Source organism: Mobula birostris, chromosome 21 (genome assembly GCF_030028105.1).
Source record: "Mobula birostris isolate sMobBir1 chromosome 21, sMobBir1.hap1, whole genome shotgun sequence".
NCBI lineage: Eukaryota > Metazoa > Chordata > Chondrichthyes > Myliobatiformes > Myliobatidae > Mobula > Mobula birostris.
Genome location: NC_092390.1, coordinates 47,187,352 through 47,214,541, shown reverse-complemented (window position 1 = coordinate 47,214,541; position 27,190 = coordinate 47,187,352). Strand labels below are relative to the sequence as shown.

The window sequence follows — 27,190 nt, the reverse complement described above, 5'->3', positions numbered from 1 at the left end:
AGAAGAACTACGGGACCCGTTCAAGGAAAATATCAAACACCCAACACAAAAAAAGAACAAATCATGTAAATGGCAAAAAAAAAAGTTGAAAATACACAGAGAATATGAAACATCAAACCACAGAGTCCCTGAGACAGTCTAGGAACCAGGAACATTTAAAAAAAACTTATGGTAGGTCAATGATATAAACTCAACCAAAATTATGCAAAGTATTGGAGTGTTTCTTTGGGTAAATATCATTCTATGGCAACAAGTTCCATCTATTGTTAACATAACATTCTAAAGTGTTCCACCAGAGTAAAAGAAGAGCAGGTGCCAAGGCAATCATGCTATGGTCATAGGGTTTGGGCACATCTTGTGAGAGCTCTCCAATTTTCTCAAAGTCCATGGAAAGGGTGCAGAGGAGATTTACAAGGATGTTGCCTGGATTTACAAGGAGCCTGCCATATGAGAATAGATTGAGTGAACTCGGCCTTTTCTCCTCGGAGCTATGGAGGATGAGAGGTGACCCAATAGAGGTGTACAAGATAATGAGAGGCATTGATTGTGTGGATAGTCAGAGGCTTTTTCCCAGGGCTGAAATAGCTAGCATAAGAGGGCATAGTTTTAAGGTGCTTGGAAGTAGGTACAGAGGAGATGTCAGGGGTAATTTTTTTATGCAGAAAGCAGTGAGTACGTGGAATGGACTGCTGTCGATGGTGGTGGAGGTGGATATGATAGGTTCTTTTAAGAGACTCCTGGATAGGTACATGGAGCTTAGAAAAATAGAGGGCTATGGGTAAGCCTAAGTAGTTCTAAGGTAAGGACATGTTCAACACAGCTTTGTGGGCCGAAGGGCCTGTATTGTGCTGTAGGTGTTCTATGTTTCTATGTTTCTCTTCTTCATTACTGTACTTCATTTTAAGTGGAGGGGTGAAGAGGCAGAATAGATTAAATCACTTTGCGTATCTTGTTTGTTCAATGTTTTGTGAATTTTGCATTTGCGCTATTAAATTGAATGTCAGAGTCAGTTTTGTAATGTTACAAAGGACAGATATTGTTATTGCTATTCCTCTCCGTGCCTTGTGGCACATCGGGCAGCACACTTGTCGTTTCTTTAGCATTTTCGTCTATTTTTTACGAGGCCGAGTTGCTAGCTCGAAGCTCAACCCATCATGATGGAAAATGTGCGAGGAGCCGGCTGGATTCAAACCCAGGACCATTCGCCTTGAAGTCTGGTGCAGATGCCACTACACCACTGGCCAGCTCAACAAAGGACAGTGACTGAGGGATTTTACATAATTTTCTGGCTCTGGATCAGCTCTGTTGCTAATCTATACAAATAATATACATTGTGATTCTGTTTTCTATTGCAACTCCTTTTTCATGATGTGATTAAAATGTAATATTACAAACATTTCTCCTCATAGATTAATGAAGACATCCAATATCAGTGGAAAAAGGAAACAAGCATGAGAAAGAATGATGGAAACAGATAAGGTGAGTGAATTTAAAGGTGTCTTTTTCATATTCAGGCACTTGTGGTAAATTTAACTTGGGATTAACTTTAATATCTGGAAACTCCAGACAAGGGTGAGTGGTTATCGACATCAGAATTCACACCATTCACATCCCTCTTTAGATCGGTGGCAATAGTGAGCAATTTCCAACTCCTGGGAGTGTACTTCACACATAACCTCTCATGGTCCGAGAACACATCCTACACAATCGAGAAAACTTGCCAATGACTCCAGTTTCTGAAGAGGCTGAATAAAGCTGGACTAGACACATCAATACCCACATCATTCAACAGATATGCAGCAGAGAGCATCCTAACATGCTGCATCACTGCATGGTATGGAGAATGCAGTGCAGCAGACAGGATGGCTTGACAATGGCTCGTCAAAACTACCCAGGGCATTACCAGCACCAGCCTACCCGCCATCAAGGATGTGTATATAGAAAGGTGCCATAAAAATGCCAGCAACATCATGAACGATGACACCCACCCTGCTCATGGACTGTTTGTCCCACTCCCATCAGGGAGGAGGCTAATTAACATCCATGCCAGGACCACCAGATTCAAAAACAATTACTTTCCCCAAGCAGTAAGGCTGCTCAACACCTGCATCCACTAAATTACCCCACCATAGCCCCCACTACCACAACTTTATAATTTCCTGTCAGGGTCACGTTATGTACTCCTGTACCTGTATGTACGTAAAATCGATCTATGTATATAACCCATCTTATGTATTTATATTTATTGTGCTTTTTATCTTTTTTATTATTGTGTTCCTTATCTTATTGTGTTATTTTGTGCTACAACAGATCCAGAGTAACAATTATTTTGTTCTCCTTTACATTTGTGTACTGGAAACAACATTAAACATCTTGAATTTTGAATCTATACATTTCAGGTCAGAACCCTAGTTGAGGATCTGAAACATCGACAAATCCTTTCATCTCATAGATACACCTTAAATTTCTGACTTCATCTAGCAGGAATATTTTTCTTCTACTTTTTAAGATTGTTCCAATGTGAAACAGCAGTTACACGATTGTCCCCCAACCTTATCCCCACCTGTTTTCTAAATTGGAAAACACAAAAAACAATACTAGGTGCTGTCAATCTGAAATAAGCCCAGAAAATGCTGGACATACTTGGTAGCTCAAGAAGCATCTGTGGAAAGGGAAACAGAGTCAATGTTCAGGTTGAATCAGGCCATGTTTCTGTCTCTATAACCTGTTGAATTTTTCCAGCATTTTCTGTTTTCTTTTAGCAACTGGTACACCCAAGTGCCAATGAATAATGCTCCAGTGTGTGCACTGTTCCTTTTCAAATTCCACATCTGAAATTGTTTGGGATTTTATAAAGGCTAGTCTTTGATGTGATGCACTCCATTCTAAGTCAGCTGCCCAAGTAATGAAAGGTAGATTCATGCCACTGTTGACCAGCGAAAATTTGTTGTCGCTTGCTGCTTGCTTGTTAACTGTCCAAAGTAAATGCATACTTTACAATGCATGATTGGATGAGATGATTATGTCATTTAAAAATAAAGTCAGAAATTTTGCTTAAAAGCATCCATAAGCAGAATTGCTTGCAGACACTGACATAGATACTGCTACCCATTTTGGATAGCTGATGTTAAGATTGAGCCTGGTGTCTAAAATATTGTATTATTAAACGGCCCCTTAAGGAAAGTGACCCTAGACCCTGCAAAGTTTAGTTTCTTAAATGCTGGCTCTAGTATGTGGTTATGTGGCAACTAGATGGGAGACCTGGACTAAACATCTGGAGAACTGAATTCCAACCTCACCAGGGCAACTGTGGAATACAAATTGCATGGAAGTTACAAAAATATTATTCGTACTGATGACTGTGGCTGTTAAAAACCGATCTGGTTTATTCATGCTTTTCAGAGGAGTGATCCTTCGGTGACCGATATAACTCTACATCTTCCAACGTTAAATAAAAAATCCTCTCTGAAATGGATGAATAAGTCACACAGATCAAGAACAATTGAGGAGGGCAAGTTTGCCACAGATGTCCAGATCATGAAAAATTAATAAGAAAAAAATCCTCCACACAACTGTTTCTGTTGTATTCTAGTTATCGCCTTTTCACAAGTAACTATGTAAACATCCAACTGGGAGTTTGAGAAAAATGATGTTTTTCTTCTGACTCCCAGGAACTCAATAAGAGAAACACTAAAGAGGTGTGTTGTTCATAAAGACATACTAAATTCACCCTCTGGTTTTTCATTGAAGTGAAATGTGCTGTTTGGTATTTACACTGACATTTCAAATTTAGATAAATTCATTTTGTCATTAAACATCTCCAACTGCTTGTAATATTCTGCGTGACACATCACTCACCAAAGTAAATTATAGTATGCTTTCTCAGTCTCATCCTGTAGTGTGTATACCAGCCAATTTTAGAGTTTATAGTTTGTATAGGTAGAGGTTACTAAATTACCTTTGTGTACTCTAACTGGAGATATTTGAGTATCTGTTTTTTCATGGAGAAAACTGCTTGTCTGTTGGTTTCTCCAGGGAAAATGGCATTTACATGGGTTCTCACAAAACAAGTAGTTGCTGTTTCCTTTTCAGATAAGATATAGTACAGTTTGAATCACAAAACTTGAATCATGCAATGCAAAAAAAAGTGGATATAAAATTTGTCACTTTTGCAATCTTGATGAATAAATGGCAATTTTGTTATTTTACATTGTCACATATTTGTTTTTCAGTGCTCCCTTCAAATTCTTTCAGTAATTTTAGATAATTATTCCACATGTACTTTCATCACTTACTTTCACTGTGAACAATTGCTCCCCCTTGTCATTAAACCGTTCCTCCACTCACCCTACCCATTTCTGGTGGAAGGCCATGAGAATTGTTTTTCTCTCTTCTGCAATGACGTGGCTCTGTTATTCAAGGCTCATGTTTATGATTTTAGTCCTTGCTTTCTCAAAATGATTATAGACACACATTTGACATAGAAATATTCGAGAGCTTAAATTTCCTTTTGTAGCTCTTTCAACTTCATGATATTATTTGATATTAACAGCAACTGTGATACAGAATTGAAGAGAAACAAATACTTCTTAGCTCTCGTTTATAATTTCATTGTAAGAGGTCTAGTTAAAAAGTGTAAAGCCAATTGCAATTTGGCAATTGACGGAAGTCAAATAGCATATATGTGTAGCAAAAATATGATTAATTTTCTGTGCGTAAAGCACTTCAAAAGTTTATTTTAGAAAGTGCAACAATTTGCTTCTGTAGCTTCCTGTTGTTGTGGTGTTGTTTATTAAAAACTCTTAATAGAAACTGGACCAGGCATTTCTGCTGAGGTAAGTGGTTGGTACATTAACTGCAAAGGGCAAATTGAAATACCAGAGAATGATTACATCATTAGTTTAAGAAATCATCTTTGTGCTTTTGTCCCCTTAATGACTGTTAAAACCCAATATGGTGGCAGCTACTTCCTAGAAGGGCAGTTAATTGGGAAGTGCCTTTGGTGGAGAAAAGAACGGGATGCGTTTGGAATGAGTCAATCACACCTCATGGCTTTAGATGGCAAAAGCCTCAATGATCATCAGCAGCTTTGATTACCACGGATTGATGGGCGTATGCGTTATGTTTGTTAATCTCTATCTTGTGTGTGCTCTGACCAAGCCTCTGCAACTCATTTAGTGGAGAATTCTGAAGATTTCCAGCCTCCTTTAGTGAAGAAATTTCTTCTGAGACTCATAGACCCCTACAGCACAATAGGCCCACTATATCCATGAGCATTATTTTGCTAATCTACACTGATCCCCTTTTCCCTCATTAGGTAACACCACTTATTTTCATACCATCCACAAATTTACTAATTGTATTTCCTCAATTCACATCCAAATCATTAATATATATTGCAAACAGCACACAAAACCATGCTGACTATCCCCGATCAGGATCAGCCATTCCAAAAATCTTTGGAAGGTAAGATTAAGGAGAGGCTGAAGACATTCGAAACTTCTTATCCCTTGGCATTCAGTAATTAGCTAGATATTGGAATTGCTTGCAGACACACTGACATAGATATGGCTATCCAGTTTAGGTAACTGATGATAAGATTGAGCCTAGTGTCCAAAATATTATAAAGGGTCCCCTTAAGAAAAGTGATCCCGCACCCTGCAAAGTTTAGGTTCTTAAATGCTGGTTGTGGTTAGCACAACACTATACAGTACCAGCAACCCAGGTTCACTTCCTACTGCTCTCTGTAAGCAGTTTGTACGTTCTCCCCTTAACCGTGTGAGTTTCCTCCCATAGTCCAAAGACATATTGGTATGTATATGCCGTTTATGTCCCGTGATTAGGCTCAGGTTAAACTGAGGGTTGCAACTGGACCAGAGCAGCTTATCCCTGCTGCTCTTCGTGAATGGAGGGACAACATTTGCTATATTCTGGTGGCTTGCCTGCAGAAGGCAGAGGGTGGTGGTGGAGGGAGTATATTCAGATTGGACGATTGTGACTAGTGGTGTCCCACAAGGATCTGTTCTGGGACCTCTACTTTTCGTGATTTTTATTAACGACCTGGATGTGGGGGTAGAAGGGTGGGTTGGCAAGTTTGCAGATGACACAAAGGTTAGTGGTGTTGTAGATAGTGTAGAGGATTGTCAAAGATTGCAGAGAGACATTGATAGGATGCAGAAGTGAGCTGAGAAGTGGCAGATGGAGTTCAACCCGGAGAAGTGTGAGGTGGTACACTTTGGAAGGACAAACTCCAAGGCAGAGTACAAAGTAAATGGCAGGATACTTGGTAGTGTGGAGGAGCAGAGGGATCTCGGGGTACATATCCACAGATCCCTGAAAGTTGCCTCACAGGTGGATAGGGTAGTTAAGAAAGCTTATGGGGTGTTAGCTTTCATAAGTCGAGGGATAGAGTTTAAGAGTCACGATGTAATGATGCAGCTCTATAAAATTCTGGTTAGGCCACACTTGAAGTACTGTGTCCAGTTCTGGTCACCTCACTATAGGAAGGATGTGGAAGCATTGGAAAGGGTACAGAGGAGATTTACCAGGATGCTGCCTGGTTTAGAAAGTATGCATTATGATCAGAGATTAAGGGAGCTAGTGCTTTACTCTTCGGAGAGAAGGAGGATGAGAGGAGACATGATAGAGGTGTACAAGATTATAAGAGGAATAGATAGAGTGGATAGCCAGCGCCTCTTCCCCAGGGCACCACTGCTCAATACAAGTGGACATGGCTTTAAGGTAAGGGGTGGGAAGTTCAAAGGGGATATTAGAGGAAGGTGTTATACTCAGAGAGTGGTTGGTGTGTGGAATGCACTGCCTGAGTCAGTGGTGGAGGCAGATACACTAGTGAAGTTTAAGAGACTACTAGACAGGTATATGGAGGAATTTAAGGTGGGGGCTTATATGGGAGGCAAGGTTTGAGGGTCGGCACAACATTGTGGGCCGAAGGGCCTGTACTGTGCTGTGCTATTCTATGTTCACCAGTGGCTAATAGCGATTTTAAAAAAAAATCTTCATCAGAGCCCCCATTATCTTTTTCCATGTTTCCAATGGCGTCCTTGGATCCCCTGGGATTTACTCACTCTTGTGCATTGCAAGATATTTAAAACTCCCTGTTAAATCTGATTACTCATGTAACCTTCCCTGAGATCACTATTTTACACGTCCTTCTTCTAGGTGAGAAGTCATTTTCATTTTGGACCTTGTGCACATCCCCTAACTCCACACATGGATAGTCAGTGGGGTCACTAAGAAAACAATTGCTTAGCTTTTTGCTCCTGATGCACTTAAAGAATACCTTTGGATTCTCCTTAATCTTACCTGCCAAGGGTACTTCATGTCTCTCTTTGCCCTTTTGATATTTTTAAAGTTCTCTGCGGGGCCTATTTCTTCGGAGACTCATTGCTGTCTTGAATGGCATTCATTTAGAGATTGTTGACTCCCTTCCCCCCATGTGAAGCTGTCTCAGCTACAGCAAACATCATCTCTACAGCTGTCAGATATTCTATCTTTTCATTGATCTTCCATGTTTTCTGAAAAACCTGGTTTTTGTGATGGCATCTCTGCTCCCTGAGCTGTTTGCAGCATGCTCCTATTCATGCTAATTTCTCCTGCAAACATTTTTGTCCATTGTGGTAGGCTCCTCTTTGCTCTGCTACTTGACAGTATAAACATTTGTCATTTTCTCAATGTAGCAGCACCATTGTTTCAACACAACCCTCTTGTATTTACTGCTGTAACTTCTCCTGAGGTCTACTTGCAAAATTTGCACTCTCATTCCTAGTCTGAAGTATTTAATTTCATTCAGGTTATCATTGGTCCTTACTTTCCAAGTCTTGTGCTACCTTCACTGAATAATCCTTAATTATTCAAAAAATAGCTTATATATTTAATATATTTGTGATACTGTCTGACAGTGTGAATAATAGCTACTTTCCCATAAAGCTGCGACTGGTGAAGCACCCGGGCAACAGTTGTATGCACAGTCTCTCCCATCTGAGCCACTGAAGCCTGTAGCTCGTCCAAAGTAGACATCGATCTCCTAGTGAACTCCCTCACTAGTCCCTTTATCAATTTTTGAAGACAGGCTGCTCTAGGCAGATATACAGCTATGCCATATTCTTTCCATTTCTTGATGATTGACAACTGTACTCCAAGAGATATTTAGTGACTTGGAAATTTTTTTGTATCCATCTCCTGACTTGCACTTTTCAAAAACCTTTTCCCAGAGTTGTTTGGAGTGTGCTTTTGTCTTTGCAGTATAGTTTTTGCCAGGATACTGACTCACCAGCAATTGGACCTTCCAGATACAGGTGTATTTTTACCACAATCAATTGCGACACCTTAACTGAACACAGGTGATCTCCATTTAACTCATTATGTGACTTTTAAAACCAATTGGCTGCACCAGTGATGATTTGGTGTGTCATATTAAAGGAGGTGAATACTTATGCAATCAATTATTTTGTGGTTTATATTTGTAATTAATTTAGATCACTTTGTAGAGATCTGTTTTCACATTGACACAGAGAGTCTTTTTCTGTTGATCAGTGTCAAAATAAGTCAAATTAAAACCACTGTGATCCAATGTTGTAAAGCAATAAAATATGAAAAACACCAAGGTGTGGTGAATATCTTTTATAGGCACTGTACATTTGAAGTAATTAGTAGATGGATTGGAGAGGGATGGGTATATTGTTTTACTCAGTGTGTATCCAGGGTCTGAAACTTGCTGAGTGAAGGAGTGTGGAAATCCTCATCACATCAGGTATTAGATGTGTGGAGGGCTTCAGACTATGCTGGCTATGACTCAGATTAACAGGGGAAGCTCAGTATTGACCAGCACTAACACACTGGACAAAATCCCTTCTGTTTTAGAACTTACAGCGCAGAATAGGCTGTTCTGGCCCTTCATGCCACATCGTCCAGCAACCCCCAGATTAACCCGAGCCTAATCACAGGTCAATTTACAATGACCAAATAGCCTCCTAATCAGTACATCTTTCGGCTGTGGGAGAAAACTGGAGCAGCTTGAGAAACCCCACGCATTCACGGGGAGAACATACAAACTCCTTACAGACAGCGGTGGGAATTGCAGGAACTATAAAGCGTTGTGCTAACCACGACACTACCGTTTGGTTCATTCAACTCAGTACATCATTGATCACTGGCATTCTGATTGTTACCTTTGTTTAATCATACACTAGGCTTTATACCTACAAAGTAATCAATTTTTTATTTGTAACCTGGTCAATTATTTAATAACAAACAACAGGAATTCTGCAGATGCTGGAAATTCAAGCAACTTTGATGTGTGTTGCTTGCAATTATTTAATAAGTTGCTTTCTTTAATGAAAAACACATTTAAATATCTGTCATATTTAAATTTTTGGAAAATGAATGTATGAAAATCTAAAATTTGCTCTTTTCTGCTGACATACTAATGCAGAAGACAAAAAATAAACATCTGAAACAAACTTTATATAAAAAAAAATCTAGGGTGCCCAAGACTTTTACATAGTACTGTTGTCATCAAGCTTAAACTCCTAAATACCTTCAAGTGATAGCAACCAGCCATGGGAAATTGCACCATCTGAACAGATATCGTATTCCCATTGGCAGGTTTTTGCATTCAAATTTAATGAAGAAGTGTGTTCATTGAACAAACTGCAGAGTAAAAGATACTGAAATGACGAAATACTCAGACATAAAGCTCAAGTGTAAAAATAATCACCTTGAAGCTTTTCCAGGTTTGGGTTCTGGTTGGAGTTGCAGAGAAGAATAAAGTGGCAAAGATACATGGTCATTGGGGAAAGAGCTCCTGACAGAATCTGGAATCTCAGATTCTTACCCAAAGCAATTTAGGTAGCCGAATTTCAAGAATACATGGATGGTGAGAAAGGAGAGGGGTCGGGTGAGGAGGAGAATGATTGAAGAGTTAGCGACTGGGATGGGGGAGCAACAATTCTATGTATCATAGATAAGTACTCCTCTGAGCATTCTCTTGGGAGCAGCCTCCCTTTCACATACTGTTCTGGAATGAGGCAGTTATCTGAATCCAAATGGTATACTTTGTCATATTTTGACTTGTTTGCTCCAGTTATATAATGGTGTGAATACTGGTCACCGGTATAACCAGCTTAAAGAATAAAGGAAGTATTGGAATGATATTTAATTTAAGAAAATTTAATCCAATTATAACAACGTGTCGAAAAACTTGAAATTAATTATCAGTGAACACAGTGTTCTGTTATTAACTGTACATCTAGTGTCTCCTCACCCACCGCCTTCTGAAAAGCCTGTTACTAAACACTTCCAAATAGGAGCCAGCAAGTCAATGTCGCCTTCGACTGCCAATACACAATGTGGGAGTGACACACAATTGTACTTTTGTTTTTACATAAAAGTACTCTTTTATATGCAAGAATTCTTGGTATCGATGCAAAAATGTAATGTTTTTAAGAAGAATTGTTCCTTTGAAAGTTTGTTTTTGTAATTACTTTGTCTGATTATTTGGAAACATATAGCTGGACAACGCTGATACTGTCACAGCTGTTTTACCTTAAGAAGATAGATAATACTGTTGATGTAGCTGTATTTAGAACAGGCATGGTACTGAGTATTTCACAGAAAAGAAATTATTTTATTTCAGTCAGCTCTGTAAATTATACAAAAACATAAAAAAAAGCGAATCCTTGAGCAGTAACCCTGTTACATTTTGTTGTCATAGAATCATTGATAAAATAGGCCGGCAAGGTAACGTAGTGGTTAGCACAGCGATTTACGGTACCAGCAACCTGGGTTCGTTCCCCACCGCTCTCTGTAAAGACTTTATATATTCTCCATGTGACCGCGTGGGTTTCCTCCCACACTCTAAAGATGTACTGGTAGGTAGGTTAATTGGTCATATATATAGGTATATACACTACATCTACTGCACTACATTCATCAATGTGTTTAGTCACATCCTCAAAAAATTCAGTCAGGCTCGTAAGGCACGACCTGCCTTTGACAAAGCCATGCTGACTATTCCAAATCATATTATGTCTCTCTAAATGTTCATAAATCTTGCCTCTCAGGATCTTTTCCATCAGCTTACCAACCACTGAAGTAAGACTCACTGGTCTATAGGGGACAACATCTGTAATCTTCCAATCCTCTGGAACCTCTCCCGTCCCCATTGATGATGCAAAGATTACGGCCAGAGGCTCAGCAATCTCCTCCCTCGCCCCCCCCCCCCCCCCATAGTAGACTGGGGTACATCTCATCCAGTCCCGGAGACTTACCCAACCTGATGCTTTCCAATACTCCAGCACATTCTCTTTCTTAATGTCTATATGCTCAAGCTTTTCAGTCCACTGTAAATCATCCCTACAATAGACAATACACAATAGGTACAGGAGTAGGCCATTTGGCCCTTCGAGTCAGCACCGCTATTCACTGTGATCTTGGCTGATCATCCACAATCAGTACCTCGTTCCTGCCTTCTCCCCATATCCATTGACTCTGCTATCTTTAAGAGCTCTATCTAACTCTTTCTTGAAAGAATCCAGAGAATTGGCCTCCACTGCTTTCTTAGGCAGAGTATTCCACAGATCCACAACCCTCTGTGTGAAAAAGTTTTTCCTCAACTCCGTTCTAAATGGTCTACCCCTTATTCTTAAACTGTAGCCTCTGGTTCTGGACTCCCCCAACATCGGGAACATGTTTCCTGCCTCTAGCGTGTCCAATCCCTTAATAATCTTATATGTTTCAATCAGATCCCCTCTCATCCTTCTAAATTCCAGTGTATACAAGCCCAGTTGCTCCAATCTTTCAATATATGACATTCCCGCCATCCCGGGAATTAACCCAGTGAACCTATGCTGCACTCCTTCCTCAAATTTGGAGACCAAAACTGCACACAATACTCCAGGTGGGGTCTCACAAGGGCCTTGTACAACTGCAGAAGGACTTCTTTGCTCCTATATTCAACTCCCCTTGTTATGAAGGCCAAAATGCCATTAGCTTTCTTCACTGCCTGCTGTACATGTATGCTTACTTTCAGTGGCTGATGAACAAGGACAAGCAGATCACATTGTACTTCCCCTTTTCCTCACTTGACACCATTCAGATAGTAATCTGGCTTCCTGTTCATGCCACCAAAGTGGGTAAGCTCACATTTATCCACATTAAACTGCATCGGCCATGCATCTGCCCACTCACCCAACCTGTCCAAGTCACCCTGTATTCTCATAACATCCTCCTGACATTTCACACTGTCACCCAACTTTGAGTCATCTGCAAATTTGCTAATGTTACTTTTAATCCCTTCATCTAAATCATTAATGTATATTGTAAATAGCTGCGGTCCAATCACCAAGGTCCTTTCCATAGTGAATTCTGAAGCAAAGTATTCATCAAGTACTTCAGCTGTCACCTCCGGTTCCATACACACTTTTCCGCTGTTACACTTGATTGGTCCTATTCTCTCACCTCTTATCCTCTCGCTCTTCACATACTTGTAGAATGTCTTGGGGTTTTCCTTAATCCTGCTCGCCAAGACCTTCTCATGGCCCCTTCTGGCTCTCCTAATTTCATTCTTAAGCTCCTTCCTGCTAGCCTTATAATTTTCTAGATCTCTATCATTACCTTGTGTTTTGAACCTTTCATAAGCTTTTCTTTTCTTCTTGACTAGATGTATTACAGCTTCTGTACACCACAGTTCCTGTACCCTACCATCCTTTCCCTGTCTCATTGGAACATACCTATCCAGAACCTCACACAAATATCCCCTGAACATTTGCCATATTTCTGCCATACATTTCCCTGAGAACATCTGTTCCCAATTTATGCTTCCAAGTTTCTGCCTGATGGCTTCATATTTCCCCTTACTCCAATGAAACATTTTCCTAACTTGTCTGTTACTATCACTCTCCAATGCTATGGTAAAGGAGATAGAATTGTGATCACTATCTCCAAAATGCTCTTCCACTGAGAGACCTGACACCTGACCAGGTTCATTTCCCGATACCAGATTATGTACAGTCTCTGCTCTTGTAGGCTTATCTACATATTGTGTCAGGAGCCTTCCTGAACACACCTAACAAATTCCACCCCATCTCAACCCCTTGCTCTAGGAAGATGCCAATCAATATTTGGGAAATTAAAATCTCCCACCACGACAACCCTGTTATTATTACACCTTTCTAGAATTTGTTTCCCAATCTGCTCCTCGTTGTCCCTGTTACTATTGGGTGGTCTATAAAAAGCACCCAGTAGAGTTATTGACCCCTTCCTGTTTCTAACTGCCACTGACCTGTGAGAAATCCCTCTTGGTAAAGCTATAAGTGATCCTGATCATGTGACTAGTCAGAGACTTTTTCCCATGTTGAAATGGCTAACACGGGAGGGCACAGTTTTAATGTGATTGGAAGTAGATACAGAGGAGATGTCAGGGCTAAGTATTTTATGCAGAGAGTGGTGAGTGTGTGGAATGGGCTGCCGGTGACGGTGATGGAGGCGGATACAATAGGGTCTTTAAGAGACTCCTGGATAGGTACATGGAGCTCAGAAAAATAGAGGGCTATGGGTAACCCTAGATAATTTCTAAAGTAAGTGCATGTTCGGCATAGCATTGTGGGCTGAAGGGCCTGTATTGTGCTGTAGGTTTTCTATGTTTCTGTGTTTCTATATAAAAAAAGCAGAAGTGAGTGTAGTGTAAATCACTCAATGTTTTGAAGATATAACCTACATTTTTGAGTTTTGAGTTACGTTTTGAGTAAACAAGCAAGCTTTTTTCACAAGACACATTTCATTACCCCATCTCGTCTCTGTCTGGTGCAGAATCAACTGTTTTCAAGCTTGTATTTGTCAGTTATACGCTTGGACTTAAATCCTTGGTTTGCATTCCAAGTAACAGACATCTTTTTTTCTACTTACTAGTAGCAATGATATCAAAAATATTTATGCTTTTAAGTAGACAAGGAAGTGGGTAAGGCAGAGAAGGAAGTGGTCCTAATGCAGGCAAATTGGGTTAGAGTAGATAAGCAAAAAAATTAAATCATGATGGGCTGAATGGCATGTTTCTATGCCGTATAACTCTGGCCCAATTACACCTCTAATTGGCCTTTATTTACATATGTTAATTCTTATTCATAAAATTGTCATACATTGATAAATATAATACAGAAACAGGACCCCTGATCACTGAGTCTCAATGGACTGAATTACACTTATTTACACTCATCCTACATTAATCCCACTTTATATTCTCCCCACTTTCTCATCATCTACCCCCAGATTCTGCCATATATGAATACACAATGGCCAATTAACCCAGAGATCGATGCAGCTAGGGGATGTAGAAGGAAACTGGAATACCTGGAAGGGACATACGTGGAGTTCTATCGATGTGTAGTGGAGAATATATTGACTGGCTGCATCACAACTTGGTATGGAAACACCAGTGCCTTAGAACAGAAAATCCTACAAAATGTAGTGGATTTGGCCAAGTACATCATGGGCAAAGCCCTCCCAACCATTCAGCACATCTACATGAAACACCGTCATAATAAAGAAGCATCCATCATCAGAGGTGCCCACCACCCAGTCCAAGCTGTCTTCTCGCTGGTGCCATCAGGTAGAAAGTACAACAGCACAGGGACTTGCACCACCAGATTCAAGAACAGTTACTACCCCTCAACTATCAGGATCTTGAATGAAAGGGGATAGCTACACTTAATCACGCCATAACTAAAATGTTCCTATACAAATGATTTCATTTTAAGGAGTCTTTATCTTATTATCTTATGTTCTCTTTATTTATTACTATTTATTTTATTTGCATTTGCACAATTTGTTGTCATCTGCACTCAGATATTTCATTGATCCTGTTGTAGTTACTATTCTATAGATTTACTGAGTATGCCCACAAGAAAATGAAACTGAGGGTCGTATATGGTGACATATATGTACTTTGATAATAAAATGTACTTTGTACATGGTCAGAGGAACAATGTGCAAACGTCATACAGACAATACCCAAGGTTGGGATGAAGCCCAGGTCTCTAATGCTGTGGCAGTAGTTCTACTAGCTGTACTAACCTGCTGCCCATCACTGGCCAAATGGAAGCATTCTTTAAAATGCAGTGCATTTTTTTCTTGAATAGCAGACAACACAGTAAAAGAGACAACATAACTTGGTTTTGCGCGCTCTTTTTATCATAGGTCTCATTTCTTTTTGCGATCTGAAAAAAAAACTGTTAAAACTTTGCTTAATGTAGCACTATCCAGCAGCGATTCTGATCAAAGAACCAGTAGAATTTTCACTTGTAGGAAACGTCTCCAGTCCAGTTCTCAAATAGGCTTTCCAATAGCACACACAAAAGGAAAATCTGTTTACTTTTCCCCATCACTATCTTGAGATCCTTGAGATTCTGTCATCCTTTTCATTGCCCCAGCTGAAATGCCACAGAATGGTTTTTCAACCAGAGATGAGCAAAATTAGGCCATTTCATCTGCTCCGCCATTTCATCTGCTCCACCATTTCACCATGGCTGATCCATTTCTCTCTCAGCCCCAATCTCCTGCTTTCTCCCCGTATCCTTTCATGCTCTGACTAATCAAGAATCTATCAACTTCTACCTTAAATATGCCCAATGACTTGGCCTGCACAGCCACCTATGACAACAAATTCCACAGATTCATCACTCTCTAGCTAAAGAAATTTATCTTCTTCCCATTTCTAAATGGACGTCCCTCTATTCTGACGCTGTGTCCTCTGGTCTTAGACTCCCCTAACATTGGAAACATCCCGTCCACATCCATCCTATCGAGGCCTTTCAACATTCGATAGGTTTCAATGAGATTCCCCCTCATTCTTCTGAATTTCAGTGAGTACACGCCCACAGCCATCAAACGCACCTCATTTTCATGAACCTCCTTGGAACCCGCTCCAACGTCAGCACATCCTTTCTTAGAGAACCGGCCCAAAACTGCTCATAATACTCCAAGTGAGGCCTCACCAGTGCCTTATAAAGCCTCAACACTACATCCTTGCTTTTATATACTAGTCCTCTTGAAATGGATGCTAACACCTTATTTGCCTTCTTCACCACCGACTCAACCTGCAAATTAACCTATAGGGAATCATGGATGAGGACTCCCAAGTCTCTTTGAACCTCAGATTTTTGAATTTTCTCTCCATTTCAAAAATAGTCTACACTTTTATTTCTTCTACCAAAGAGCATGACCATACGCATCCCAAGACTGTATACCATTTGCCGCTTCCTTGATCATTCTCCTAATCTGTTTAAATTGTTCTGTAGCCTCTCTACTTTCTCAACATTACCTGCCCTTCCACCTATCTTCGCACCATCTGCAATCCATACAAGTCTTTCTTCAGACTTCCTGCTTCCTCAGCACTATCTACTCTTCCTACCTTTGGATCATCTGCAAACTTTGCCACAAAGCCATCAATTCCATCATCCAAGTCATTGACCTACAAGAGTAGAAAAAAAAGCAGTCCCAACAAAGACCCCTGTGGCACACTACTAGTCACTAGGACCAACCAGAAAAGGCTCCCTTTATTCCCACTTTTTGCCTCCTGCCAATCAACCAATGCTCTATCCATGCTATAATCTTACCTGTAATACCATGGGCTCTTAACTTGTTAGGCTTGTTAAAGGCCTTCTGAAAATTCAATACACAATATCCACCTCTTTTCCTTTGTCTATCTTGCATTTAATTTCCTCAAAGAATTCCAACAGATTTGTCAGGCAAGATTTTCCCTTATGGAAACCATGCTGACTTCTGACAATTTTATAACGTGCCTCCAGGTACCTCAAAACAACATCCTTAGCAATCAACTCCAACATCTTCCCAACAACTAATGTCAGACTAACTGGCCTATAATTTGCCTTCTGCCTCTCTCCCTTCTTGAAGAGTGGAGTGACATTTGCCATTTTCTAGCCCTATCCCATTCTTGAAAGATCAGTACTAATGCCTCCACAATCTCTTCAGCAATCCCTTTTAGAACCCTGGCAGTAGACCATCTGGTCCAGGTGACTTATTTTCCTTCAGACTTAAGTTGGTCTATTTAACTTCAGTATTCACGGCATAAAGTAACTGTTGTGTATGTTGCCTGGTTACACAACAATGCTATTAATAGAAACGCTGGAAACAGCAGCTAAGTTTCATGGTTCTTTACTGGTAGAAATCCGAACTTGACACACACACGTACAGATAAATATGCGCCTAATAGCGCATGCAACGATGTGTTACTAAAACAGAAAGTAGTCCCTTATTATAATTTAGGCTATATGGTACACTCCTCCCCTTTTATTTTAATAGTGTTTTTAATTTAATTTAATTGAATTTAATAAAATCAACTGATTTTTTTACTGGGGCATTATGCTAAACAAATACGTTTACCCTTAACATGCAAACGCCTACCATTTGTTTACTTAGCAACTTAATAATATCAAATTATAACAAAGTAACGTAATATCGAATTTTAACAAGCCTTTTTATAACTTTTGGTCTAAGACACATTTATAACTCGAGTCTCTGGGGAGGGGGGAGTCTTCTCTAGATTGTACGGCACTGAAGCAAATAGGTCTTCACTCTATTGTCTGGAATAAATTAAACAATCCACAACTTGGCAGGTTTCAGCCATAAAGAGTAGTCACCTCCATCTTGCAAAGATGGTGAAAGCAAAGTGAAATCCATGAAAAGGTCAATGTTATTCTTAAAAATATATACAATCATCAAAACTGAGATGGCATTGGAAAGTGTCTTCAAATAGTTTGTTCTTCAGTCTGTCAATAAACTTGTTTGTTTTAATACAGATTTCCATATAAACGTCATGAAAAATTGACCTCTGAGCATAGGGAGTTAAGAAGATGCGTGCCTCCAACTTGCTAAGAGTTCTTGGCAGCAGATCACCTCCGTATAATGAGGTCTCCTCTGTGCAGCTGTCCTAGATATATACACATCTTTGTGCTATCGCTTGTCTTCTTTACCCATATCGCATTTGTTCCAACTGAGCTAATTACACAGCCAATCTTCGTATTCTCCTTAGATTCCAAATAGATAGCCTGACCTTTATGATACCATCTCTTACCGTAATAGGACTTTACATCTTCTATTTGTGCTTCATACCTTTGTGCTGGTGATTCAGCAGGAGTGCTGGGAAGATGCTCAGGAGAAGACGGAGATGCTGGTCTTTTCGGAAATTTAAGCTTATTGAGCGTTCGCAGATCTTCCATTATCTGTTCATCTGTTAACAAGTAATTTAACTGCACAGGTTCAGGTTTTTGTCTTTTGTCTGTAATTGGAACAGGGTCATTAGGTCTCCTCCTTAGTTTCCTAGTCATTATTGGCTTTACCTCCATAGAATCTCCTGTGAGTTCCATTGTTAGCCTCTCATTCTCAATCGTCTTTTTCGTTTCTTCTAACTCAATCTTCTTATCTTCAAATTCCTTCACTGCTGCTTCCTCCTCTTTAATATAATTCCTTTCCACTTGTTCTGTCTCCAGTTGCAGAAAAAGCTCTGCATTTCATATTCTTTCCTTGTATTGTTGATCTAGTTTCTTCATCCTTTTCTGATACTCCTGCAAAGTGCCTTCCTGTAACTGTTGTAGCTGTCTTTTGAGAGATGTCAACTTCTCCTGGTACATCTGCTCTTTTACTTCCAGGTAGCCTTCATCGTCCTGCTAGTTGGCAATATCTGTCTCCCTTGCATCCTCTGTATCTTCATCCGAGTCGTGGCCATGGATACTGCGTTCATCCTCATCACCGACGCTGTCTAGCTCCTACTCGTCGTTGTATACCCGACAACGGGTGAGAGGAGAACTGCGGACATCTTTCCCGCCGAGCTGCCCTCCTTTGTTGACACATCTAGTGCCTTGATGGTGTGCCAATCCAACTGGATTTTCCTGAGCCACTCACGTCCCAGCAACGGTGGTCCTCCATTTTTCAGTACGTAGAGGTTCAGCTGCTGTGCTTTGTCTCCGTAGGTCACTGTCACTTTAATTTTGCCTTTAGGATGCACTTTCTGTCCTGTGTAAGTCTTTAGCAGTAGTTTAGATCGTTTCAGAGGTATGTGAGAAAACAGTCATTTGTAGTCGTGTACAGAGATCGCTGACCTCTGCCTAATCAGAAATCTGTACTGGGAACAAACTGCCGCTGTAAGAATAGATGGAGAAGTGAGTCAGTTTACGAAAATCAAGGGAAACATTAGACAAGGGTGTGTTTTCTCCCTTGAATGTTTAATGTGTACAGTGAAACAATATTACAAAAAATAAGAGACATCTTGGGAATCAAAGTTGGCGGTGAAAACATCAATAATTTTAGATATGCGGATGACACTGTGTTAATTGCAAGTACAGAGGAAGAACTACAAAACTTAATTCACATAGTTGTTGAAGGAAGTGCAAAACTGGATCTATCTATCAATTGCAAAAAAGACAGAATGTATGGTGATATCCAAAAAGAAGGGGAATCCTATCCGCAGGCTGACAGTATACAGGGAAGAAATAAAACAAGTCGAGAACTTTTGCTACTTAGGAAGCTGGGTGACATCAGATGGCAGGTGTGACATGGACATCAAAGGAAGAATAGGGATGGCAAAAGACACCTTTACGAGAATGAGGAGTATACTGACCAACACTAAACTAGGCATGACAACCTGCCTCAGAGCACCGAAATGTTACATTTATCCAGTTATGTTATATGGCTCAGAATGTTGGACAATATCTAGTAACATGAGGAAACGAACTGAAGCAGCAGAGATGTGGTTTTTGAGGAGGATGCAAAGAATATCATGGACGAAATGAATATCTAATGAGGAGGTCATGAACAGAGCAAGCACAAAAAGAGAAATAATGTATGAGATCATGATACGGCAACGTGACTTCATTGAACATGTGATTAGGAAAGAGGAGTTAGAATACACGATAATTATGGGAAAGATTGAAGGAAGAAAGCAAGAGGAAGACAAAGACAAATGATGAGGAAGACAGCAGCCAGAGAACTGGAAATGAATACCAGTGAATTGATCCACTTGACCCGAAGCAGGGGTGTGTGGGCCATGGCAGTCAAAGCTCAAACTGGGCATGGCACCTGATGATGATGATGGCAGAGATCACCGTTAAAGCTGAGCCTGTGTCCAACTCCATTTTCAGTCTCACACCTGCCACTTGTAGAGTGATCCTTATGACTCTTTGATCATCTGTCTCTTTCACGCTGTGAAGCTGCAGACAAGAAAATTCACTTTTGTCTGAGTGGTTTTCACCAGAACTGCTTTCTTCCATTTTGTGTACATTGTTGTGTTTTCCTTTCTGGGGTTTCTTGTTTCTCTGTATGTTGTCCTTTTTCTGCTGTTTACTAGCTTTGCATATTCTGCCAGTGTAGCCCTGTTTGCCACAGTTTCTGCATTCTTTGTCTTTCAACCAACAGTCATCAGGGTCATGTGACATGTTCCCACATGGTAACATTTCTCTCCTTCATTTCTGTAAAGTGACATTTTATTCGTAGCATATTCCAGAGATTTTTGTTGTATCTGTGAAGCACCCCGTGCTGCTGTTTCTGTTGATATTGCAATGTTCAGCGCCTTCTCTAATGTAAGGCCTTTTTCACCCAGGAGCTTCTTCTGTGTGGTTTCACAGTGCATGCCACACACTAACCTGTCCCTCAATGCGTCCGATAGACCAGGTCCAAATTGACAATGTTCTGATAATTTGCACAATTCAGCACAATATTCAGAAATGTTTTCGTTTTTTCTCTGATTCCGTTCGTGAAATTTAAATCTTTCAGCGATCACCAGTGGTTTGTGGTTTAAATGCTGTTAGAGAGTGTCTACTATTTGCTTCAATGTTTTGTCAGCTGGCTTTTCAGGGGTTAACAAGCTCCATAGCAGCCCATATGTTTTTGCTCCCATAATACTGAGTAAGACGCTGGCTTTCTTTTCATCATTAACACCGTTAGCCTCACACTATAACTCCACTCTCTCAGTGTAAGGCTACGTCCACACTAGACTGGATAAATCCGTAACTGAAGCGTTTTCTCTTCGTTTTAACCCTCCATCCACACTGAAACGGTGTTTTCCTCCCCCGAAAATGGAGTTTTTCTAAAACGCTCTCCAGTGTGCAAATCTGAAAACGCTGGTTGGGCGGTGGAGTATGTAAGGGGTAATCGGAGCTTTTTAAAAACGTTGTCATGACGTGCCAGAACAGATGGTGGTGGCAGCGCAGCAACTCATTGTTTTCTTGAACGCAACCTCCAACCTCCAGATTTCCAACACCACAACAACAATGGCGGACGGCTTCATGCGTGTGTTGTTTACTTTATTGTTTACATCAATAGCTGCTTTTTCCAGTAGAGGTTTTCTTTGTATTCCTCGAAGACATTGTTGAAAACTTTCTTTCGCTGTTGTTGTAGGTACTCTAGTTTTTGACCAATGGAAATAACACAACGCTGCCAAGGAAACAGAAATAGTATAATGTTTCCTCTTTGCTTGTTTTCTGTAGATGTGTCCTGCGCATGCCCAATAGGAGGAGATTCACCCAAATACCTGTTTTAATGTGGATGGAGGTATTTTCAAAACTGCCTGGTGTGGATGCCTATTGTTTATACAGGAAACTGACGTTTTCAAAATTATCCGGTCTAGTGTGGACGTAGCCTGAGTTGCCTAGTCTTCAATGCCACTATCAAACGCTGTAATGGTTCCAATCATCACCATCTTTGTTATGTTAATTTAGCCTAATTTTTCCTTGTTTTCTTTTTAGCTAGCTCCTTGCAATCACAGCACGTTCCACTTGACTCACGTGATCTTTTTGCTAGCGCAGGTGCACTCTGTCTAGATGCGTGTGTCACTCCTTTTCATCCCCCTTCTGGGGCAGGCAGACTCTCAGCCCCTGGGGGTCAGCACTGGCCGTGGTCTCACCTGGACGTGCTGCGGCTCCGACTGTGTCTTTTAGCCTCCTGACGTTCCTGACCCCGGCTGTGCTCCCACTTCCTTTTGGACTCGCGGCCTTGCTCTGCCTCCTTCTCCCGCTCCTTGGCTCATTCCTTGCACTCTTCTTCCAAGTGCCATTATCAATTACAAACCACTTTGTAAAACATGGCGTTGAGATACGATGTAGGTTCATTATCCTCATCGCCAATTTGTTGTGTATGTGCCCTGGTTTCACAACAATACTATTAGTAGAAACGCTGAAGACGGCAGCTAGGTTTCATGGTTCTTTACTAGCAGAAATCCGAACTCGACACACACGTACAGATCAATACGCGCCTAATAGCACATGCAGTGACGTGTTACTAAAACATAAAGTAGTCCCTTATTATAATGTAGGCTATATGGTACAATAACCAAGACATTAATGTGCAAAGCTACTTGCTAACAGAAATTCACATAGAATAACATCCCATGAGAAGCTACATTTCTCTTTATTTATCATCAGTTCTTGAATCCTGTGATCTAGATGGCAAGTACATAAGTTGAGGCCCCCTTTTGCTACCTGTCTTTGCAATCTAGTATACTCAATTATGACATAAGAGCCACTGTCTAACAGGTATTAGAAACTGAGTGATGAGAAGGTCTTAGAAGGGGTCAATTACCATAGATTGGAACTTTGCATTCCACTAAATAATGCTGTCCTAGTTATTTTTTTTAAAGAATTGTCTATGGTTCGATTCTGTTGAATTTGCTAATGGCTGACATCAACTCAAATTGGAACAGGAATGCTGTCAATATCTCAACCAGCATGAACATAGAGGAAAATGATTCTATTTTTGTTTCAGGGCATTTGTAATCACATTATCACAGCCAGTGTACGGTTTCCTCTTTACTTATCTCAAGGCGATTACATCATTGCTCCATTTTCAGAATTAGGAAACAGAAGTGATCTTGTGTAACAGTTCTGCTTTTGTGAAGATGGCTTGGAGTTCCTCTTCCAATAGTGCAAAAAAGGCTGTGATGTCTATAATAATTGAATAACCATTTATTAAATCAGTATTCTGCAAATTTGCAGATGACACAAAGATTAGGGTGTAGTGAATATCGAGGGAAGCTATGAAAGCTTATAGCATGAGTTTGATCAGCTGGGAAAATGGACTGAAAAAAGGTAGAGGAAATTTAATGCAGGATAGGATATACTATATGCAGTGAATGGTCGGGCTCTAAGATATGCTGAAGAACAAAGGGACCTAGGCACACAGATTCATAATTCCTTGCAAGTAGCATCACAGGTAGGTAGATTCATAAAGAGATCTTTTAACATATTGGTCTTCATAAACCAGGACACTGAGTACAGGAGTTAGGCTGTTATCTTGAGCTTATACAAGACATTGGTGAGATGAAATTTGAAGTATTGTGTGCAGTTCTGAACAATTACCTACAGGAAAGATATTAATAAACTTGAAAAAGTGCATTGAAAATTTACAAGGATGGTGTTAGGACTTGAGGATCTGTGTTAGAGAAAAAGTCTGAATAGGTTAGGATTTTATTTTCTGGTGTGCAAGAGAATGAGGGTAGATCTTATAGAACAGGGGTTCCCAATGGGGGTTCCATAGATCCCTCAGATAATGGTCCATGGCATAAAAAAAAGTTGGGAAGCCCTGTTATAGAGATATACAAAATTACAAGAGGTAGATATAGGGTGAATGTATGCAGGCTTTCTCTCCTCCATTTGGACAAGACTAGGACTGGAGGTCATTGGTTTAGTATGAAGGTAAGATACTTAAGGGGAATCTGAGGGAAAACTTTTCACTCAGTGTGGAATGAGCTGCCCCCAGAAGTAGTAGATGCAGGTTTGATTGTAACATTTAAGTAAGTTTGGATTAGTGCATAGGCTTGAGACGTTTGGAGGGATATAGCTTGGGTGCAGGTAGATGGAACTGAGCAGAAGATCAGGTCAGTATGGACCAGATGTCTGTTTCTGTGCTGTAGAGCTCTTTGACTCTATTCAGTGGAATGCAAAGTGTCAGCCTATGATAACAGTCCCCGCTAAATCTGTTAACATGGCTAGAAGAAGAAGCAGATCAATAGAATGATGATCTGTCCAGAAACATGACATAAAATATTTCACATACAGCAATGATTGGGAAGATCTTCTACCAAGATCTGTCCAGATCTGCAGAAGATGAGGCCGGAACTTCCCCTTCCTTTCCAGCCCTGATAAAGGGTGTTGGCCTGAAAATTTGACTCTGAATTCTCCTCCATAGATGCTGCCTGACCTACTGAGCTCCTAGAGTATTTTGTGTGTGTTGCACCAAAACTGGGCAATTCCCGTGCTTTCCTCCTGCTAAGCCCATTCTGACCTTGAAACACTTCCACTGAGCTGGTGGATTACTCAGGGCATTCAGTTAGCTTTACCAGCTCACGGGTTGGAAAATCTACCTGTTGTGTCTTTGACAAGTGAAACCTGGTACGTGTACAATGATCCTGTTAGAAGTCTAGAAGCTGAAAAATTAAGCAGATCTTTTTATTTGAGTTAATTAAGTAAATTTAATTTATTTTACTCAGTTTAATTACTAGTCTGTTCATTATTAGTTTTTTTCAATAGTGTTAATTTTTAAAAATCTAGTTGACATCTGGTGGATCAAGAGTTGGGGCCTCAAATCTGCTCTGTCAGCACACAGTGCTATATTATGCTGCATTAAAACCAATGAACCAGGCTTTCAGCAGGAGATTATGATGAACAAAACAATGCACTTGGCACAGGTAGCCAATGATGTCAGGACAGAGAACAATCTGCTACAATACACTTGAAGTCCCACCACTAAATACATAGAAAACATAGAACATAGAAAAGCTACAGCACAATATAGGCCCTTTGGCCCACAATGTTGTGCTGAACATGTACTTACTTTAGAAATTACCTAGGGTTACCCATAGCCCTCTATTTTTCTAAGCTCCATGTACCTATCCAGGAGTCTCTTCAAAGACCCTATCTGCACCACCATCGCCGGCAGCCCATTCTGAGAGGGCCATTCACCACTCTCTGCATAAAAAAAAATTAACCTTGGCATCTCCTCTGTACCTACTTCCAAGCACCTTAAAACTGTGCCCTCTTATGACAACCATTTTAGCGCTGGGAAAAAACCTCTGACTATCCACACGATCAATGCCTCTCGTCATCTTATACACTTCTATGAAGTCACCTCTCTTTCTCCGTCACTCCAAGGAGAAAAGGCCAAGTTCACTCAACATATTCTTGTAAGGCATGCTCCCCAATCCAGGCAACATCCTTGTAAATGTCCTCTGCACCCTGTCTATAGTTTCCACAACCTTCCTGTAGTGAGGTGACCAGAACTGAGCACAGTACTCCAAGTGGAATCTGACCAGGGTCCTATATAGCTGTAACATTACCTCTCAGCTCTTAAACTCAGTCCCATGGTTGATGAAGGCTAATGCACCGTATGCCTTCTTAACCACAGAGTCAGCCTGCGCAGTAGTTTTGAGTGTCCTGTGGACTCAGACCCCAAGATCCTTCTGATCCTCCACGCTGCCAAGAGTCTTACCATTAATACTATATTCTGCCATCATATTTGACCTACCAAAATGAACCAACCCACACTTATCTGGGTTGAACTCCATCTGCCACTTCTCAGACTAGTTTTGCATCCTTTCGCTGTCCCGCTGTAACCTCCGACAGTCCTCCAGACTATCCACAGCACCCCCAACCTTTGTGTCATCAGAAAATTTACTAACTCATCCCTCCACTTCCTCATCCAGCCATTTATAAAAATCACGAGGAGTAGGGGTCCCAGAACAGATCCCTGAGGCACAGCACTGGTCACCGACCTCCATGAAGAATATGACCTGCCTACAAACACGCTTTGCCTCCTGTGGGCAAGCCAATTCTGGATCGACAAAGCAAGGTCCCCTTGGATCCCATGCCTCCTTACTTTCTCAATAAGCCTTGCATGGGTTACATTATCAAATGACTTGATGAAATCCATCCTTCATCAATGTGTTTAGTCACATCCACAAAAAATTCAATCAGGCTCTTAAGGCATGACCTACCCTTGACAAAGCCATGCTGACTATTCCTAATCATATTATGCCTCTCCAAATGTTCATAAATCCTGCCTCTCAACTTACCAACCACTGAAGTAAGACTCACCGGTCTATAATTTCCTGGGCTATCTCTACGCCCTTTCTTGAACAAGGGAACAACATCAGCAACCCTCCAATCCTCTGGAACCTCCCCTGTTCACACTGATGATGCAAAGATCATTGCTGGAGGCTCAGCAATCTCTTCCCTCACCTCCCACAGTAGCCTGGGGTACATCTCATCCAGTCCCGGTAACTTATCCAACTTGATGCTTTCCAAAAGCTCCAGCACATCTTCTTTTTTAATGTCAATATGCTGAAGCTTTTCAGTCCACTTTAAGTCATCCCTACAATCACCAAGGTCCTTTTCCACAGCAAGGTATTCATTAAGTACCTCTGCTATTTCCAGTTTCATACACACCTTTCCACTGACACACTTGATTGGTCCTATTCTCTCATGTGTTATCCTCTTGCTCTTCACATACTTGTAGAATGCCTCGGGGTTTTCCTAAATCCTGCTCACCAGGGCCTTCTCATGGCCCCCTCCGGCTCTCCTAATTTCATTCTTAAATTCCTTCCTGTTAGCCTTATAATCTTCTAGATCTCTATCATTACCTAGGTTTTTGAACCTTTCATAAGTTTTTCTTTTCTTCTTGACTAGATTTTCAACAGCTTTTGTACACCACGATTCCTGTACCCTCCCATCCTTTCCCTGTCTCATTGGAACGTACCTATGCAGAACCCCACACAAATATCCCCTGAACATTTGCTGTATTTCTGCTGTACATTTCCCTGAGAACATCTGTTCCCAATTTATGCTTCCAAGTTCCTGACTGATAGCTTCATATTTCCCCTTACTCCAATGGAACAACTTGTCTGTTACTATCCCTCTCCAATGCTATGGTGAAGGAGATGGAATTGTGATCACTATCTTCAAAATGCTCTTCCACTGAGAGACCTGACACCTGACCAGGTTCATTTCCCAATACAGCAAGTACAGCCCTTGCTCTTGTAGGCTTATCTACATATTGTGTCAGGAAGCCTTCCTGAATACACCTAACAAATTCCACCCCATCTCAACCCCTTGCTCTAGGAAGATGACAATCAATATTTGGGAAATTAAAATTTCCCACCACGACACCCCTATTA

At 40.7% G+C, this 27,190-nt stretch overlaps 1 protein-coding gene and 1 pseudogene across 1 annotated transcript in view; one reads left to right on the top strand and one right to left on the bottom strand.

Annotated features, from left to right (window-relative positions):
- ptprea (protein tyrosine phosphatase receptor type Ea) overlaps nt 1-27,190 on the top strand; it is a 302,508-nt gene that overhangs the window by 77,983 nt on the left and 197,335 nt on the right. The window contains exon 2 of the mRNA XM_072239403.1: nt 1,410-1,479. The gene's annotated coding sequence lies outside the window, so the exon portion shown is untranslated. The remainder of the gene's footprint in view (nt 1-1,409; nt 1,480-27,190) is intronic.
- LOC140185865 (sin3 histone deacetylase corepressor complex component SDS3 pseudogene) lies at nt 17,904-18,847 on the bottom strand (annotated as a pseudogene).